Source organism: Crocodylus porosus, unplaced genomic scaffold (assembly GCF_001723895.1).
Source record: "Crocodylus porosus isolate Cpor-Errol unplaced genomic scaffold, CroPor_comp1, whole genome shotgun sequence".
Lineage (NCBI taxonomy): Eukaryota > Metazoa > Chordata > Crocodylia > Crocodylidae > Crocodylus > Crocodylus porosus.
The window spans coordinates 73,485,614-73,493,858 of NW_017728886.1; positions in this window are offsets into that span (position 1 = coordinate 73,485,614).

The following is an 8,245-nucleotide window of genomic DNA, read 5'->3' on the forward strand; positions in this document are numbered from 1 at the left end:
ATGCGCATGTGTAGCTTAATGCCAGTGGAGAGAAGTACAAAGCGTTCATTTTGATTAACAGTCTACTTCAAGGTTACATAAATGTGAGAGTGCCGCGCGGCAGTTACACAAAAAAAAGAGAAAATAATATAAAGTCTTTGCTAAAAACTATAAGACAGTTACAGTTAAATAAGAATAAACTGAAGGAGGTACTTCTCTGTCTTTTTAAGGAGAGGGGCTCCTTTCCTTTCAGTTACAGATTTTAAGTTAACTTTCAGGCGACGTGGGCAAGACGGACTTGAGGGGAACACCTCCAGACCTCAGGTTGGGGAGGACATGGTTAGAGAGCTTCTGGAGGGGCTGGAGATGTTCATATCAGCGGGTCCAGATGCTCTCCACCCCAGGGTGTTGAGGGAGCTAGCGGGGGTTATTGCAAGGCCCTTGGCGCTCGTGGTGCTCAGGCCAGGTGCTGGATGATTAGAAGGTAGCCAACGTGATCCCCATTTTTAAAAAGGAGGAGGGAGGACCCAGGCAACTATAGGCCCGTCAGGCTTACCTCAATCCTAGGGAAAGTCTTTGAGAAGATCCTCAAGGAGCACATCTGCAATGGGCCAGCCTCACAGATGATGCTGAAGGGCAACCAGCGTTAGGGGCGGGTCGTGTCAGACCAACCTGATTGCCATTTATGATCAGGTCACAAAAGCATTGGACGCAGGTGTCGCCGTGGATGTAGTCTTTCTGGACTCCAGCAAGGCCTTTGACACTGTCTCCCACCCCATCCTCATTAAAAATAGGTGACTGTGGCATTGATGCCTACAGTCAGATGGATTGCAGATTGGCTGAAGGTTGCACTCAGAGGGTGGTGGTGGATGGGTCATATTTGACCTGGGGAGAAGTGGGCAGTGGAGTCCCCCAGGGCTCAGTCCTTGGGCCTGCGCTGTTCAATCTCTTTATCAGCGATTTGGACAACAGGGTGAAAAGCAACCTGTTTAAATTCGCTGATGATACCAAAATTTGGGGCGAGGTGAGCATGCTAGTAGGGAGGGAAAGACTGCAGCAAGACTTGGATACGTTACAGGGGTGCGCTAGCAAAAACAGGATGCGCTTCAATACTGACAAGTGCAGGGTGCTGCACTTAGGCAGTACAAACCAGCAGCACACTTATAGGATGGGAAACTCCCTTCTTGAGAGCACGGAGGCAGAAAGGGATCTTGGAGTCAATAATGACTCCAAGATGAACATGTGCCAACAATGCGAGGTCACGGTTGGCAGGGCTAACTGCACCTTGTTGTGCATCCACAGGTGCATCTCTAGCAGGGCCAAGGAGGTGATCCTCCCCCTCTATGTGACACTGGTCAGACTGCAGCTGGAGAACTGTGTCCAGTTCTGGGTGCCCCACTTCAGGAGGGATGTGGACAACATGGAGAGGGTCCAGAGGAGGGCCACCCGCATGATCAGGGGACAACAGGGCAGACCCTACACTGAGAGACTGAGGGACCTGAACCTGTTCAGCCTTCACAAGAGAAGGCTGAGGGGGGACCTGGTGACTGTCTATAAATAAACTCACTACGGGGGACCAGAAGGATTTGGGAGAGACCTCGTTCCCCCTAGTGCCCACTGCCATAACAAGGAATAATGGCCACAAGTTGTTGGAGAGTAGGTTTAGATTAGACATCTGTAAGAACTACTTCACAGGGCGGCTAGGATCTGGAACCAACTTCCAAGGGAAGTGGTGCTGGCTCCTACACTGGAGGTTTTTAAGAGGAGGCTTGATGCCTACCTGACTGGGATCATTTGAGCCCAGTTTTTTCTCCTGCCCTGGCAGGGGGTTGGACTTAGATCTATAAGGTCCCTTCTGACCCGACTTCTATGATTCGACCTTTCTGGACAGGCTGAGTGATGCCTAATTTTCCCAGGATCCAAGCTGTTTTCTGTGTAGGAATATGCAAGGATAGTCACTTCCAGAAAAGCTATTCTAGCAGGATTTGCAAAAGACTTCTAAATTAGCTCAGTTCTGGGGGATGGAGGAGCAGCAGGGGAGGAGAGAGAAGGTTGTTGCTTATTTGGAAACAATTTAAACAGGCTACATATAACTAGTCTGAACCTCTTCTTAAACTGCTCTGACAGCTGTAGTACTATGAAAGCTCTCCTTGCTGCAAGAGTATAAAGTGTTATAATTTCTAGTGGTAGTAGGTACAATGATAGAACCTGTATCTTGGGTAGCTGCTGTCAGTTCTCTGCATCTAAATTCCTGTTTTCCAGCTGGATCATGCAGTTGTGATTGATCAGGTAGAGAAACAGCAGAGGCAGTTTTTCAGAGGGGTAAGTGGCTCCTTAACTGACCAATAGCTGAAACTAACATTTGCTGAAAGTGAAGTGCAGAGCTAGTGCAGCTGGCTTCATCTGTCAGCAAAGGGCACGTATGCAGTGTCAAAAATGTTTAACTTCACCCATGAAGTCAGAGTTTGTTGTCCCTACTCCCTCCCTCTGTGGCAACAACACACTTGTACCAAAAGCTGTTGTGAAATCCACCCAACTAATGACCAGTTTTCCTTTTTCTAAGTTAACAGATGATCAGGAGCCTAATGGTCATAACTAGGAAGGGAGACTATACCTGAAGTTTACCTTGGGTGTTCCATGTAGCCAAATGCAGCTGGAATGTAATAGTCAATCTCAGTCCAAGCAAAGCCATGGAAGGGAGTAGTTCAATTTAATGCAGGTGTTTGCACAGTGTGGTGTTGAACAGAAAACGGTTAACCTCTGAGTTGACATGCCTGTTCACTGCCAAGTGAGAATATTTTAATCTACCGGCAGATGTATGGCTTCATAGGAACTTAAATGCTGTCCTGCAGCAGACCACTGGTCCATCTAGCTAAGTAGCCTCTCTAGACAGTAGCAGAGGTAGATGCTTTTGCAGGAAAGCATTGAACCAGGTATTTCTTGAATATTCTAGTCCCTGTTCGTTACCCTCATTGGCATCCATCATTATTGACTTAGTGCCAGAGGACACTCCTCCAACCAGTCTGTTCAACAGCTGTTAGTAGATCTATCATCCCTTAATTTGTCTAGTCCTTTCTTAAACCTGGCTATGCTATCTGCTTCAACCACCGTCAGTGGTAATGAATTCCACAAGTTAATACATAGTGCATAAAAAGTACTCTCTCTTGTTGATTTTAAACCTGTCTCTGGGTACCCCCTAGGTCTAGTGTTCTCGGACTTGGTATGTAACAGTTCCTTCCTTATTCACTTTGTGCATATCTTCCATGTTTTTATAGTCCTCTATTGCATCTCCCTTCAGCCTTCTTTTTTCCAAACTGAAGAGTCCTAACATTTTTAGTCTCCTGGTATGGCAGCTGCTCTAGGCCCCTGTTTGTTCTGGTTGCCCTTCTTTAATTTTACTATGTGCTTTTTGGAGACGTGGAGACAGCAATGCACACATTATTAGAGATGTGGGCTCACCATGTATTTGTATAATGTTGTTTTGTTTTCATTTCTTAATGATGCTCGACATTTTTTGGCTTTTTTTAGTTACAGCTGCCCATAGAACTGATATTTTTAGAGAACTTTTCTACAGTGACTACATCATCTCCTTCCTGAGTCATGACAGCTAGTTCAGAATCCAGCACATATAGTTGAGGTTATTATTCCCCCCCAAGTCCATTACCTTGAGAGATATTGATGTTCATCTCCAAGTGCCATTTCTTTGCCCACTCACCGAGTTCTGTAAGACCTTTTTGCAGTACCTCTGTCAGTTTAGGATTAGACTACCCAGAATAATTTAGTATCATCTGCAAATTTGGAAGTTGCATTGCATGTTCCCACTTCCAGGTCACTGATGACAATGTTGAAATAAAATTGGGCCTAGCATAGATCCCAGTGGGACTCTGGTTTCGACCACCTTCCATCCTGAAAAGTGACCATTGAGGCAACAACACACTTGTACCAAAAGCTGTTGTGAAATCCACCCAGCTAATGACCAGTTTTCCTTTTTCTAAGTTAACAGATGATCAGGAGCCTAATGGTCATAACTAGGAAGGGAGACTATACCTAAATATGCTTTCTATATTTAAGTCAGCTCCCAGTCCACTAAAGAACTCTCTCTTCCAAACCTGTGGCAATGCAGTTTATGGTTTGGGGGGGGGGTTAATGTTTCAGTGAGGGAGCTGGTCAACATTTTTTTGAAAGTCTAAATATATTAGGTCATTTATTTCACCCTTGTTCACGTGCTTCAAAACACCTAGAAAGAACTCCAGCAGTCTGAGGCAGGATTTTCCTTTACAAAATCCCTCTTCCCCAATAAAGTATATCAGTCCACCTGACTACTAGTTTTATTCTTTATTCTGGATGCTACCAAATTTCCAGGGATGGAAGTGAGGCTCACTGGCCTGTAGCTCCCAGAATCACCTCTTGAGCCCCTTTCTGAAGATTGATGTTATGCTGGTAACCCATTAGTCCCATGGTATAGAGGTCATTTGTAACCATAAGTTACATATTGTACAGTTCTACAACTTCATCTTTGAGCTCTTTCAGAACTCCGGAGTGAATGACCACTGGTCCTGGTGCCATAATAGTATTTAATATATTTGATTTTTGTTCTAAAACAACTTCTGTTGTCACGTCAGTGCAATCTAACTCTTCATCTGTCTGTTAGGAAGGACCAATCTGGCATGACAATTTCTTCAGTATCTTCTGGTACACTTTCAGAGCCTCTTAAGACAGCATTTTTAAACAGCTTCCAGGCTTCCTTTAGGCCTTGTTTTTTGACTGTTCCTTTTAACTTTCTTCCAACCACCTCCTTCATGTAATTTTCCCTTTCTAGTGTTGTATCAGCATCATGGGACTTTTTGTTTGTTTGTTTTTTGTTGCTTATTCCTTTTTGCTGGAATATTGTATGTGGTTGTAATAGTAACCATAACAGAGTGGCTTACCAGCAGATACCTCTTCAACCTGGCCCTCCACATTAGGGTTAGGTCTAGAATTAGTATCCTGTTTGTGGGTCCCAGGACAAGTTGTTCTAGAAAGCAGTTGTTGATTACATCCAGAAATGTTATTTTCACATCTTGCCCTGATTAGGGTTTGCCCAGTCTTTTTGAAGGTAGTTGAAATCTCCCATGCTTATTGCTGATTTTTAATACCCCTGAGCACTTTGTAAACACCTTCATCTTTTCATGATACAACCCCTAATACTATTTTTTTTTTAATTCAAGTACAGAATTTCTACTCACAGGGATTCTAGGGTAGCTTTCTTTCTCAGATGAGACATTTATGCTGTTACTGTCTATACTAGTCTTAATGTACAATACCATTTCTTCACCTGCATGCCCTACCTTATCATTCCTATATACATTTATAGCCTAGTCTAACAGTCTCCTATTGATTACTGTCCTTCTAGGTTCCCAAGATGTCTCTTATGGTCAAAATCACTCTTTAATACCAGCCATTCTACTTTACCCATCTTATATTTTAGGCTTCAGGTTTTGAGTACTTGGCCTCCCCTGCTGCCTATCTTTTTTTTTTAAGTGCTTACTGTAGGGAAAAGGTAATATCAGAATTAAGTCTTTTTACCCAGATTGGAACAGCTTTCTGCACCATTTCAGTAACTTGACAAATACTTTCTTTTTTCAGCATTGATGTATAAAAGGTCAAAGGGAAAGAATGTCATAGTGGTACTACTGTCTCTCTGGCTCCAGGAGCCAAGTAGAGAGGGTAGGCAAAAAGGCAACATCATTTTGTCAGAAGGCAAAAACCCACAGAACTCAGGAAAAGGAGAGTAGAGTAGAATTGCTTACTTGAAAGAGGAGAAGAAGAGAAATACAAAGAACAGTAGCACTTGGTATCTCCACACAAGGTAAAAGGAGCATCAGATTTAATGATGGAAAATAAACTGATGTGCAAAAAGATTCCTTTTAGTGCAGCACAGTTGGCTGCAATGCACCGAAGCCAAGCTGTTAGTAAGGGTCAGAAAGGGACTGAACTCCAAGTTCTGTTTCTAATACTGTTCAGATAATAAATAAGCCTCAGGCTTCAGGACTTACTGTTCTTGAGGGTTCAGCCAAGCAATGGTGCTGGTGGAAGAGCAAGCTGGTCCTAGAGCTTTCCCTCAAGGCGCTTCATTAGATGCTGGTCACTAATCCTGGTATGGAGACCTTTGCCCCATGACAAAAATGTATCAGTTCAATGGCACATTGCCTCCAGGACATACTTGCATGCTACTTTGCCAGCAAATTTCATGCAGCCATCATTTGAGCCAGAAGTACAGGAAAAAGAGGGCAGTTAGTGCATTGTGAATGCTTTTTTTAAACTAAGGGGCAGGATAGTTGCTGCAGTAGGACTGTTATGCAAGTACTTGCTATCCCTGCCAGGTCTGAGCAAGACCATCATCCTGGCTTATCCTAGCCAGCCAGGCCTAACAGCACGGTCACTTCTCAAGCCAGCATTAGTACAGGACTAAATTCAAGCCCATGTTAAAAAGCACAAATAAGCAACTTGTAGACATGAGTGAAAGCTGCCAGCTTGCTGCTCTTTGTTGTTTTGGTACAAAGATAGCTTCTTGGGCGATTGGCTAGTCTAGCAGCAAAGAAGCCACAGCCAGTTCTTTGGAAAGGGAGAAGTCATGGTGGTAGCAATTCTTAAAAAAGGAGAGCTTATTGGCCTCAGAAGCCCTAGAGAGAAAAGGGGTAGATAAGCACTGACCAGGTCACCCTAAGTTTTCCTGCTGTACAGTCCAGATGCACTGCAGAAATTTAACTTTGTTCAGAGTGAATATTTTTGCAACATGGAAAGTGTACTTACTCCCCTGGGCCTTCTATGCCATTTTGGAGTAGTTTGATCCAGACTTTAAAAAAGGTGTCATATAGCGACCTCTCTCTGAGGAGAAGAGGTTTGAGATGCATCTTTCAGGTCTCAGTAGATTGACTGATTAAATACAAAAAGGTTAAAAATGCTTTCTGTGTGGTCTTGTATCCTGAATAGAGTAAGGGTCTTCCCTCCCTTCCCATCCCCCACATAGGAATGTAGGGTATTCACATGCAAAAAATGCTAATGCATTGTTTCAGCATTTCCCAGCTCAGCTTGAAGGCATGCAACATTACACTCAGCCAGTTGGAAAAAGGATGCAGTTGTTCCCCAGATACCACACATCTTATCACAGCTGCATTTGCATGTGAGCAGAACTATTCATCCCTTAACTCTCCATTAACAAAGAATGCTCTTCTGCCCTAAGGGAGGCTAAGCTTGCATTCCCTAGGGAAGCTTTGGTGCTTTCTTGGCTCTTGCATATTATTGTACTAAAAACAGACATTTAAAATAATGAAAAAAATCGACATTATAGGTTTCACCCAGTTTAGGAGACTGCTCGGACATTCCCCCAAAAACAGAAACTACAAAAAAGTGTCCTGAAGTCTCTCCTTTAGTGACATGACATGTTTCTGTCTGCATGCTAAGAGGTGGCTCTGTAGCTCTGCTTCCCAACACTGCCCCTCTCCTCCAACAACTTCACCCTCCTTCCAATCTTTAGCTTCTAGGGCAAGGGCTGCCAACAGGGAAAGGGTGATAGCATTTGAAGTTCATAGTTAGTATTAGGTGTGAACTTTATCCCTATCAAAACCTGAGAACAAGGCAGAAACCCCTGTAAGATGGAAGAGTCCAGTTCCATTAAGCTCTGATGGTTGAGGAGGAGTCTCACCTCTCTTCCCCTCACCCCCCCCCCCCAACAAAGAAAATTAAGAGTACTTGACATTAGAATTAAAAATAAGTGAAAAGGAAACATATCGACTCCTTCCACATGTATATGCTGCAACTGCATCAAGATGGCATCTCTGGTCCTCTCCTTGGCATACCAGGGACAGGCAGTGATATCAAGTCACTTACCTGGAGTGCTGATGGAGGGCTTCTGGCATTTCAAGCTCCACAGGGTGAAGTGACACTTAAGAGCACTGGTGTAGACTGAAGTCCAGGTGGACATCCTCATTCCCAATTACTGTGTCAGCTAGCGCCTGTAACTGGTGGAGTGTCAATGGCCACTTGAAAGTACTACTAGTATTTCCTTTGTTACTTGTGCCAGAGTTGTTAGATTGGTGGCAATATTTCCCACTGTGGACAAAGATTATGTTGTATTTCTGTATTAGGCACATTCCTAGGCTATTTTTGTATTAGGCATGTTCCTAAGTACTAACAAGCTGATAGACACTAGTGTGACAGCTTCTACTCAAGTGCTTATGAATGACTAAGGGATGACTAGTGGGACTCCACTGGACTAGATACTGTA